Source organism: Saccopteryx leptura, chromosome 2 (assembly GCF_036850995.1).
Source record: "Saccopteryx leptura isolate mSacLep1 chromosome 2, mSacLep1_pri_phased_curated, whole genome shotgun sequence".
NCBI lineage: Eukaryota > Metazoa > Chordata > Mammalia > Chiroptera > Emballonuridae > Saccopteryx > Saccopteryx leptura.
This window is the reverse complement of record NC_089504.1, coordinates 146,275,052-146,287,326: the sequence shown is the minus strand read 5'-3', so window position 1 is coordinate 146,287,326 and position 12,275 is coordinate 146,275,052. Positions and strand designations below refer to the sequence as shown.

Genomic DNA, 12,275 nt, shown 5'->3' with positions numbered 1-12,275 from the left:
GGCGCCCCTCCTGTGTGCCCTGGCCGGGAATAACCCGGGACTTCCGCACGCCAGGCCGACGCTCTACCATTGAGCCAACCGGCCAGGGCCTAATCTTCTCAATATTAAAGACAGAAGGGTTTGAAAATAAACACCTCAGACTTCAGTCTGCAGATAATTTAAAAAATGAGAGGGGTAAGCTCTATGGATTGTGATTCGCTCCTGTTGCTCTCGGACCGTCCCGGCGTCTGTCAAGTGCGACAGCATCACTGCAGTCTCGTGCGCCCTGTGCAGGTTGCACAAAGGCCATTTTGCTCTTGGAGCCCACATCCTTAGGAAACTATTCTCTAGTGATTTGTGCTTCTGCTTTAAGGTGATTTTAGGATATTATAGTAAGACTGGCACAATGTAAGTCCTCAATGCCGTATAGAAATCTGAATTGATTTAGTGTGAACAATGTAATCCATTTTTTAGTTCTGTAAGGAAAAATGCTGTTACCAAAAATGGGAGAGAAAAATCAGGGCCATAGCAATCAGAATACCGAAATGGAGTGCTGAGTGCTCTGAAAATATTTGATAAAGTACCTGGAAGATGTGAATCAACTTGTTAAGAAAAGTACTTTAAGTTATTCTTCAGCACTGTTTGGCTCCAAAGGTAGCTCTCCAGATACACAGCTTTGGTGACAATGAGATGAGATGATGTAGGAAAGTGCTCAGCATCACACCTGGCTCGTAGCAAGCAGTTACTAAATGCGGGCAGTTGTTTGCTTGTCCAACAGCTGTAATGTAGAGGTTAAGAGCAGTCTCCACAATGGACTACCTGGGCCCAAATCCTGGCACCCCCACGTTATCAGCTCGAGAACCCAAACATTGGTTCTCATTCAGAGGCAGTTGTCCCTCAGAGGATATTTGGCAATGTCTAGAGACATTTTTGGTTGTCACAACTGAGGTTGGGGTCCTACTGGAGGCCAAGAGTGCCACCAAGCATTACACAATATTCCGAATAGCATTCTACAATAAAGAAGTATCTTGTCCTAAATATGACTAGTACTAAGGCTGAGGAACACTGACCCAGAACAATTAACTAATAGTGCCTACTTAGCTAATAGGAAAAAAAAGCCCCTAGAAAAGTGCTTCGTACAAGCACTCTGTAAATGTTGGCTCTTGTTATTCACTCAACAAACATTTGCAGAAGGCTCACTAGGTGTCAGGCCCAGTCCTAGATGCTAGATATACAGTAGAAGCAAAATTGGCTTGGTCCCACCCTTTAGAAGCCTACTCTTTCTGACTGCAAGGGTCATTGAAGAGGGGACCACTGCCCCTTAAGGGCAATAGCATCTGTCATTGTTGGGGCCACCACATGCTCTATATGCCTCCCTTCTCAAAGTTCAAGATGCTCTTCTCTCTCTTTTTTAAAATCTCTCTTTGAGACTTAGAAGAATCCAACAAAAGAATAAAAATTTTAGCCGTATCATGCCCAGATTTCAGCATCCCAAACCTCTCACACTGATTTATGTGCAGACACTAGTAGTATCTCCAAGAATATTTTGAGACTGGGGAAATCTCTTTCATCGGTGGCTCTCCAGTTAGAGTTCTCTTTGCCCCAGGACTTTCTCTCTCCTCCCCCGCTAGCAGTGAGTACCCTAGTCTTGTCGTCAGAGCTGGGATCCCTGAGTAGTTGTTTTTTTTTCTGTGAGAGAGACAGAGAGAGGGACAGATAGGGACAGACAGACAGGAAGGGAGAGAGATGAGAAGCATCAATTCTTCGTTCCGGCACCTTAGTTGTTCACTGATTGCTTTCTCATATGTACTTGACCAGGGGCTACAGCAGACCAAGTGACCCCTTGCTCAAAGCAGAGACCTTGGGCTCAAGCTGGTGAGCTTTGCTCAAACCAGATGAGCCTGTGCTCAAGCTGGCGACCTCGGGGTTTTGAACCTGGGTCATCTACATCCCCGTCCGACCATCTACCCACTGCGCCACCACTTGGTCAGGCGGGATTTCTGAGTTTTATCTATACCCTCCTTCCCTTGTTCTTTCAAGAGTTGTCAGGAGCATCTCAGGCTCCTGCTCTTGCTCCTGTAGCCTACGCGGCTCAGGGAAGAAGATCCCCTGTGCCCTTTGCAGGTGGTGTTTAGGGAGCAGACATTCTTGGGGTCCTAAGCTGGCAGTTTGCGGTTCACCTGAAGGCCACGCTGAGAGAGTTGTCTGTGTCAGTACTTTTAGGCTTGCGTACAGAGGCCTGGGGTGCCAGCCACTTTCAGCTCTTGAGCCTGTTCTGACCAGGACAGGGAATATATTGGGACCTAGTAATGTGGAAATACAGCTGATTAGAGTTCACTGTGCTAGGGACTGGGGCCTGTTGTTTCTAAGAAAAGCCCTGTGCTGCTACGTGCCCCCTGAGCCACAGCTTTTCCTTAGGCCCCACTTGGTTGGTCCAGTTCAAATAACTGGGCTTCTGTTTGGTTTTATCTCAGCCCTGCAATTCTCTCAGTGACACAGTGTCTCTCATCAGTCTGATTATAGAATGATTATCTGTCTAGACTTTTTCCATTGTCATCTCCCCCCTCCCCTACACTTTATGCTGTAGCTGTGTAAACTACCGGTAGGTCCATGAGCGCACATGCTTCTGCACAGCTCCATGCTTGGTGCACACGGCTTCCTCTGCTTGTACTCCCAACCTGAAGCGAGTCTAAGTTCACCTTTACCTCATTGACTCTGAGATATGGAACTGCTGGCTCCTTTCAGCATCTAGTCTACAGCTTATTTGGGTATCCCATCCTTTGTCTCGCCTTGACCTCCAGATTTCTCCTTTCTTTATTGAGGTAGCAGATATTTCTACTGGATTCATTAACCAGAATCTATTTGATTTAAATCAGCTACAGCATAGATGGAATCTTCTGAGGACCTAACCATCATGTTTAATGTTGCTTCTGTGTAAAAATTCAGGCCAAGGTCTTGAAAACTGTTCAATCAATAGCGTTTTGAAACAGTTGAATTTATAAATTATAGATTGACCATAATAAAATATATGTGTGTATGTACTGATATACTGTATGTATTTCTTTTGCATTTATGCGTGTACTTTTTGAAATAAGAGGGAACAATGAGCAAGAATGCTAAAAATAAAAAGAAATATCAAGAACTTAGAGTATATTTCTATTGCGTGAATATGAGATTGTATGGATAAGGGAGAAAGGAGATGCAAATGAGCAAATAGGTGAACATTGGATGTTGCTTTTAAGTAGGAAACACATTACTGAGGTTTGGGCCTAATTTCCTGAATTTGAAATGGAAGTGTGTCTTTCATGTATCTGCATGTTATTCAGAGCCGTATCTAAATGTGACATGAAGGTACAAATGTTTTATCTTATGGATGTTGGAAAGAAAACACTTTTTTGGAAGTGGAATGTAAACCAAAGAGGAGATATGTGAATTGAAATAGCATTCAAACAGGAAATGCTGGGATGAAAGAAAGCAGCTTATTTTAAACTACACTTAGATGCTATGGCTTCAGTAGAGTTTTAAACCCTAACAACTTTCTTAATTGGGACTAGTAATGAGATAGGTGGACCTAGTAATGAGTATGGGCCATTCCTTCCTGGACCCCTTCATAAACCTTTGTACAGGATGAATTGTGTTTGTGTGTGAGAGCATCAGGTATTGCCCACAGCCATGCAGCGGGTCCAACCTTGCTTCAGGGGAGAATTAGGAGGGGTGGGGAGTGACTTATTGTTACTCTGCCAAGGAAGGTATGTTGTTTTATCTTCCAAATGTCGTAAAGGAAAATTATTATAATTCAACAATCATTATTGAACTCCTTCTCTCATCTTGGGCTGTCATTGCTGGTAGTTACTGGGATAGGAGAATATTAGTATATTTCTTGACCTCAAGGAGATTGAAGTCAGTCTTTCTGAAGATATAAGACTGTCACCTAAAGCAATGAGACACTAAGTGAATCTTCTGTGCTTTATCCAGGGGTATATCAGCTTTTAAATAGTGAAATTAATTTAGAAAAACTCGTAAGGGTGGGAAAAACTCCAAAAGGGTAGTAAATGGAGTGGGGACAGGTTTAAAGATGAGGGGGAGTTGAGGGTGATAGCTAGTGAATGGGGCTGATCCTTAAGCCACCCACCCCAGTTCAAAGTCAGGCAGGCATCATTTGATGGACCTAGCATTCTGGCACTCTTTAGCTGGATTTTTCCATTCCTGAGGTAAGCAGAGAGAATTGGCAAGATGCTGACAGAGCGTCAGAAGCTCAACAGAGCAGATGGGTATACAGGCCAGAGTTTAGCGTTCTAGGCTGTGTAGGTGAAAACAGCAGCTCATCTTGGTAGATTGGGCCAACATAGAGAGGCCGGGAAAGAACTTATTTTAGAGACTGCACAAATTATCAGAGCTCTTTTTTGTTGAATCTGTGAGCAACAAGAATTCATTCTGAGCCTCATTTCTGATTTTCCAGCATCGTTATCATACCTAGCCCAGAAACCGAGGGGAGGCAGATATGAAACCAGGAGAAACAAGAGCAGGGCTTGATATAAAGCCTGGTGTCTGAAATTCTGGATTGAGAAACTGGTTTTATGTGCCCCGTGTCCTTTGATACTTTATAATGCTGTTTTCTTTCTTGCAGTGAAAATAATAATAGTTAAAAAAATAGCAAAATTTTGATAGGGTTTGATCACATAAGTGTGTTATTCATCTAAAATAATTTTTATTATTACAATTAAAGAAGGATAAAAGCAGAATAAACTCCAAAAATCGATGTATCAGGTCAAACTGGACTATTAGGTGGAAGTTGAAATTGTGCATTTCAGCACTTCAGACCTGCATAATTGATGGGACCCTACATACTCTCTCTTTGGCTGTTCAGCAAAGATTCTGCTAGAATCCATGCAGTCTGAGGTTGCAAAACTTATAACCATCACAATTTATAGACGTAAAACTATTTTATAGATCTCTATCCCTTTTTTTTGTCTATTAATAAGTATAGTCAGACATTAAAGACTTCTAATAGAAGTTTCACCTTGATCCTGTTGTTTCTTCTTTTTACACAAATAATTCTGCTAAAGCTGAGCCCAAAACACTAGCACGTATGTGGATAAAAAGCTAATCAGATTTTTGAATAGACATCTTTTTGTTCTTATACATCTCAGAGACTGTGTGAATATTTGATCAGACCTCAAAAGAAAATTAGAGAAACTTGTGACTCAGTTTTCACTTAGAATATCATGTATACATTCCTGTTTGGCACTTAAAGTTACTCTCTTAACACTTTGCAAGGAATAATTATATGTATATTTAAGATATAGCTAGGTATGGGATAATTTACAACAGAGAAAAATGATCTAATTCATGAATTTATACGCATTAGTGTTAAGGTGAGTCATCTGTTAATTTAAGCAATAGCTCGTACACCAGTGACTGGCGTCAGTATATGAAGGTGCAGCTGAGCCTGTAGGTCTATTGTTCCAGCCAAGACAAGTGAAAAAGTATTTTTAATTTTTTTTAAAAAAGAAATTCAAGCATTTCATGTACTTAAGGTTTAAATAGCTGTAGTCAAGGCAGAAGCATGTTTGATAAAATATGATAGTCCATGAATTTAATTTTTATTATGTATTTAAAAACATTGGCTCATGATATTAGCTGACAAATTGTGTGCATTCGTTTGGGTTCAGTTTGATATAATATTCTGCATTGTTTTAAAAAGGGTCCAGAAAATTACTGATTCTCTTTTTATAATGTATTTATTATTTAAATTTTAACTTAAATTTATTAGTGTGACATTGGTTAATAAGATTATACAGGTTTCAATTAAATTTTTTTTTCAATTACAGTTGGCAGGCAATACTATATTAGTTTCAGGCATATAATAATATTACTGATTCTTAAATCTGTAACTTATGTTCTCCCATCCAAGTATTAACCAGGCCCGACCCTGCTTAGCTTCCAACACCAGACAAGATCGGCATGTTCAGGGTGGTATGGTCGTAGATGCCTTGTAACTTATGTTCTAAAGATGTTGAGACTGCTATCTATAGATAATGAAATATTATCAACAGAGGAATACAACCAATCTTTTAAAGTTGTGGATGGCATCATCATCATCATCATCATCATTGTCACCATCATCAATTCATCATCATCTCTTTTATTTTCTTAATATTTCTGCAGATTTGATCTTAGTCTTGGGCCGGAGTGCAGTAGGAAGGAGAGATGATAAAGAGGATTACTGTTTTGGTTTATTTATCCTTTTAATTTTTCTGGTAACAAAACAGTTGGTAATTTCACTAGTGAGATTATGAGGGACTGCTTCACACTAGCCCAAAGCATTAATCTGATTATAAACTCAAGTACCAATTTTAATTTTAATCTACAGTGAGGATTACCACAGTGAACTAAACCAGAGTACTCATCGTGGTTGATCACTACTGCTCTCTCTGAAGGAAAATGTACTTGGGAAGCCCAATTATTGTCAGAAAGTTATTTATTAGCATAGAATCAAAACAAACAAAATGGCCTGACCAGTGGTGGTTCAGTGGATAGAGCATCGACCTGGAACACTGAGGTCCCAGGTTCGAAACCCCAAGGTCACTGGCTTGAGTGCAAAGGTTGCTGGATTGAAGTGCAAGGTTGTTGGCTTGAGCACAAGGTTACTGGTTTGAGCAATGGGTCACTGGCTTGACTTGAGCACTCTGGTCAAGACATGTTTGAGAAGCAATCAATAAACAACTAAAATGAACCAACTATGAGCTGATGCTTCTCACTCTTTTCTCCCTTTCTCACTCCTTTCCTGTCTCTCTCTCTTAAAAAAATAAAAAATGATCTTAATATGTTTTATTTATCTGTTATATATATAATTTTAATACTTTAATTTAAAGCCCCAAATTATAGAGACATTGTATTATTTGTAGCCCCCCTCATACTAACTAGATTTTATTCTGCATTATTAATAAAAAGTCAAACAAGTGAGTCATAAATGGTTTGCTTAAACTCAACTGTTCAGTTGCTGAATCCAGGAGTAGAACCTGCTTTTGTTTTTGTGTTTCGAATGGTTGGTTGATGCTTATGTTTCTGATTATATTCACATATGTAGGTTTTTATATGGGTTGATATTCACCACTTTAAACCAACAACCATTTTTGTAAATAGATAAAAATATATGTTTACTGTGCATTTAATCAAGTTATAATTGGATAGATTTGAAAGAAATTTTAGGGATTATTTGGGGTTTGATGAGAATAAAATTTATTTGGGGAGTTTCCAGGTTGACTTTCTAAGACTATGTCTTTGCAGCCTCTTAACCTAGTAATGGAAAGGGTGAGTGTGTGGCATCATTAGATGTGGGTTTGCCCCTTGGAAAAGTTGTGGATTACACATATATTTTTCCCAATAACTTTTTAAGGTGAATTAATTAAAAATTGTTTTCTTTTTAAAAAGCTTTGGTTTTAAAATTTAGTTCAGTTTACAATTCGTTAGAGTAACTGAGAGACTACATGATATAAATAGTTTTGTAGGTTTGAAAAGCCTAAATTGACCTAAAGATCAAGAGAACCATAAAAAAAAAAAAAGAGAAAGAAAAAAAAAGATCAAGAGAACTGTATTTATCTTTGGAATATATTTTTATATAAATTAACTTAAAAAGTGAGAGTTTAGCTGTTCTTCAGAGTGTGCACCGTCATGTTGGAGGGCACTAATGTGTAATAATAAGACACATTGGCCTGAGTTGGGATTCTGGCTCTACCATTTGAATTTGGTGGGTTCATTCTTATATCCTACCATAATTGCTTTTGATCGTACTGTTGGAGGAGGTAACTGAGAAGACATGATTACTAGGTGACCCTTGAGCTGGACCTAGGCAATTGAAGGCTTCTTACCTCCTTCCCTGTCCTTGTAATGCATGCTTTCCCCACCATTTCCACAGCAGGAGCTGGATTCAAGGATTCAACTTTGAGAAGGCAATGTGTTACTGAGACCATCTTGACTGAATATGTGAGTGAACCCAGTGAAGAGCTCTCTAGAGACTTTTAAGATTCTGGTGGATGTGGGCAGCCATCTATTTGTCTTTCAGCAGCCAAGACAAGCCTCTTATGTAAATTCCCTTGCATATTAATTTTGGAGCGGCCTGCCTATTTATTCAGTGTCCTCTTGCCCTCCATGTACTGGGGCCAATTTCAGATTTCACCTGGGAGTCTCCTGAGGTTTCCAACCATGTTCCTAATGTAGTAAGTTCATAGAAATGGCCCGTGATCGCTTATAGTAACAACCCCAAGTGTCCTGGCTTCCCTGTGCCTTTCCTCAACTGTAATTTCTGTTATTATAGACCTAATAACCCCATTTATTCCAAGGGCTGTGAGAGGCTTAAATGAGTTTTTTTTTTTTTTACGTTTAAGGACTTTACAAATTACATATATAGCATTAGTAAAATTTTAATGTCTTTTAAAATTGTTATTATCTAGCCTTGGAAGTTTGCACTCTGAAGACGTGGATATATTTAGGGGAGGGTAAGAGCAATGGACAATAACTGTTATCATAGTTCTGATTTAGTGTTTTTATAACCTGAATTTAGAAGACAACAACCTTTCTCAAGGACTGAAAATAATTAGTGAGTTGAAATATTCTCATACATACTATGCCTGTTTTTACAATTGAATTTGCACATTGTATTTTTACTAGTCTGGCTTGTGGGGAAGAATCAACTTAGGTTTGTACACACTGCGGATGGGATAGTGGTAAGACTCATTTAATTCATGATGACAACTGAAGTGCTGTAGTTTAAGTGTGTAAGAAAACAAGTCTTACTGATTTCTTTGTTACTGAAAGGTGGACATATCCTTTCTCTTTACTTTTACTACTAAGGCACTGAAACTATTTTTAAAAACTCCAATGTGACTTTTTACAGTGAAAGCTCATATTTGCTAACATATACATAATTGCATAGAGCCACGGCCTCTCAGCCTATTTTAGCAATATCAACCTCTCTTTTTTTTCTCTCTTTCTCCCCCTCTCCCCTTTCTCTTCTTAACTATGTATATGGGGACTACTGAGCTCACTTTCTAAATCCTTAGAAATCGTTACTATATCCCCATAAGAACTTACCACTCCGTCCTGGTAGTCCCATGACTAAAAATGAATATTTTGATGTAATTGCTTCTGAGCCACCTCCTCATTATTTATTAATAACTGCTTTAAAATGCCACTAGGTTTCTTTTTTTTTAATTGACTTGAGAGAGAGAGAGAGAAAGAGAGAGAGAGAGAAACATCGATCTGTTTCTGTGTGTGCCCTGACCAGGGATTGAACTGGCAACTTTACGTATCAGGATGACACTGTAACCAACCAAGGTATCAGGCCAGTTGTTTTCTTAGTGGGATTTTTAGTCTCTGCATACAATAAAGATATAGAATATTGAGACAAACTTTTGTTTTAAACTCAAGCAGTTCTCTAATTAAACAGATCCAATGCAGCATGAGCTGCTAAGTTTATTTGTAGGTCTTAGTAGCACTTAAAGGCTTTTTCTCAGCCTGCTTTTCTCTGAAGAGGCAATTTTGTCAAGATTTGTCAGCCCTTCTTTGGAAAGAAATTCAGTTTACACTGATTTTGCCCATAAAAGAATGATCATTTATAGTTCTCTAGAATTAGAGCAGTGAGCAGGATTTTATCTTAAGAATAATTTGATTGCCAAAATACTTCATGTCAGTTATCAAATGTGGAAACTGATATTTTGTGGTTGAGTTTGGAATACTTAGACTGAAAGTAAGCTAAGAAAATCGCCACAAAGTTACTATGGCTCTTGGTAGTTTTAGTGGGTTCCATGGGCCCTCTGCTTGTAAGAGTAATAATAATTATAATCCTAATAGCCAACACATGGTATTTACTAGGTCATCTGCAGCTAATCATCTCCGCGCTAACATTGGAACCCCATTCCTCCAGGTGCGGAGTTTGGTATGATAACATCCACACTTTATTTTCCTATGTTTATGCCTAACAGGAGGCCTTGTTGAGAAATTGCTTAATATGTACCTAAATTAATTAATCAATTTTGAAAACTGAAATGATAACAAAAATAAAGTACAATTAATTCTCACATGGTGGTTTCTCTGACTTGATTTTCTGGTGAGGAACAGAATTGGGTCTTAGAGTAACAATCACGAGAACTCAGAATTCTCTCTGAACATTGTGTAATCCCTGAGATGAAAATAGAAGGCAGGAATGCTAATTTTACAAATTAGAAACAGAAATGCAAATGGGGAGAGTAACCTTTCTTAAAATCACTTCAAAGCTAGTGACTTAAGGAACTAAAAATGTTATGTTACATAATTACTTTTTTCTGGCTTATTTTCTGTGGTGGTGCTCTCGTATTTGCATTTCTGCTTGCGCGTGGCGGTGAAGCCTGGGTAAAGGATGCTGTGTTTGGGAGGCAGTGCACTTTGGTGGAAGGAATACTGGACCAGAAATTGTCATCCCCATTATACCGCCAGCATGCTAGGTGTCTTTGGGTGAATTGCAGAGTGTCATTTTACTTATGGAAAAAAGAATTGTTCCTGTCAAGTTCCAGGGCTTTGTGAGAACAAAAGGGAACGTGGGTTCAAAACTATTACATTGATCATGATGGAAGTTGCAGATTATTGTTAAATATTTGAGTGTGAATATTGAGTGGAATTGAGGAAATTTATTTTTGGGAGAAGCGAAGTTTCTTTTTCCTAAAACCTTGAGCAAGTACCCTGGGCCTGACTTCATTGCCCTGGAGAGGTGCCCGTTCTGATTCACACACTGTGGGCAGGGATAGGTGATGGTCTGATTGGTCAGAGCACTTCTAGCACAGAGCAAGTCATGGGTCAAGAGTGGGGTGGGAATCATTTTTCAGTGGTAAATAAGAGGGTTTTTTTTGTTTGCTTGTTTGTCTGTTCATTTTTGGCAAGAGGGTAAATTGATGAAGGTGACTGAAGCAACAGCAGGTGTCCGTTACGTTGCCACAGGAGGTCCTGCCTGTCCAGTCCAGCTTTCCTATCCAGCCCCATTTCACAGTGGCTGCTGTTCACTGTTGTAGACGTGCCATGCCTTGTCACACCACTCTGCTTTGTCATAAGATAGGCCTATGATTGGGATGCTTTCCCCTCTTTTCTGTAGCTGGTGAGTTCCTGATCGAATGCCATCTATTTTAGGAGATCCTTCCCTTCAGGTGATGTTGGCTGCTTTTCCCTCTCTGATCCAACAATACTTTGTACCCATGGATATGACAGCATTTCCTTCATTGTATTGGGATTATTTGTCTCGTCCTCTAATTTATGGCTATCTTGCGGGCTTCTCCACATCTATGTAGTCCCAGTGATGGAGAAAAATCAGATGATACATTTTTATTCTACAAATTTATAGGACTGGGATGAGGGGAGTTTTGGATAAATCCTATAATCTCTGTTTCATCAAGGTTGTGGTTCTCAATGAGGCTTCGCTGCACTGCTCCCAAAGAATGCTTGGAAGTGTGTGAGAGAAACCTGAGTTGTCTCAGTGACTGGGGATTGGGTGCCACTGGCGTTCACTGTGCTGGGACCTAGGCATGCTAAATGTTCCGCAGTTCATGGGATGGTTTTGCACAGGGAGGGATTGTTCTCTGTAAATGCCAGTAGTTTCTACACTGAGAACTGCTTATCTAGTCTGCCTGGTTTACCTAGTCAAAAGCATAGAATATAGGAGAATGATTTGATCACGTGCGCATGTGCGCGTGTGCACAGACACACACACACACACTACTTCTGACTCCCATAAACCCTTTGCACACAGTATGAATAGGAGAGTTTATGCTTATTTAGCAGATAGCTTGAGTGATGGATTTTCCCTGTCCACTAAATCCATTTCTGTTCCTCTCTATTTTCCTCATACCCTTTGGGTGCTAAGGCTAAAGTGCAAGGCTCTAGCAGGTGGAAGTGCAGGGGAAAGTTTCTGCTCTCTCAGACCACCTCCCTTGGCTGGGCTTTCTCTAAGCCAGGGGAGAGACTCATGGGAATTAAGTTCTATGTAATTCTTTCAACAAAATGGTAAGATAATTTGATTTTAATGTTTCTTCTACTGCACAGAAGGCTGAGAGTGACTAATTGCAATGATCTTTTAAAAAATCTATTTAGAGCTAGCCTTCTGGCTAAAGACATCAGTGTGGAACTTGGCAGAATTAAATCCAGTTTTCTGCCATGAGGTGTCAGAAAAGTTAAATGCCTTTATTGTGGACTTTTAGGTCCTATTCTAGAAAGCACATTTTTCTGTTCATTGTTGACATTGATGTGGCTGCAGTATCCAGGACATAGGAGGT

At 39.5% G+C, this 12,275-nt stretch overlaps 1 protein-coding gene across 4 annotated transcripts in view; it reads left to right on the top strand.

Annotated features, from left to right (window-relative positions):
• NELL2 (neural EGFL like 2) overlaps positions 1-12,275 on the top strand; it is a 489,520-nt gene that overhangs the window by 140,443 nt on the left and 336,802 nt on the right. The gene's annotated exons all lie outside the window — the stretch shown is intronic.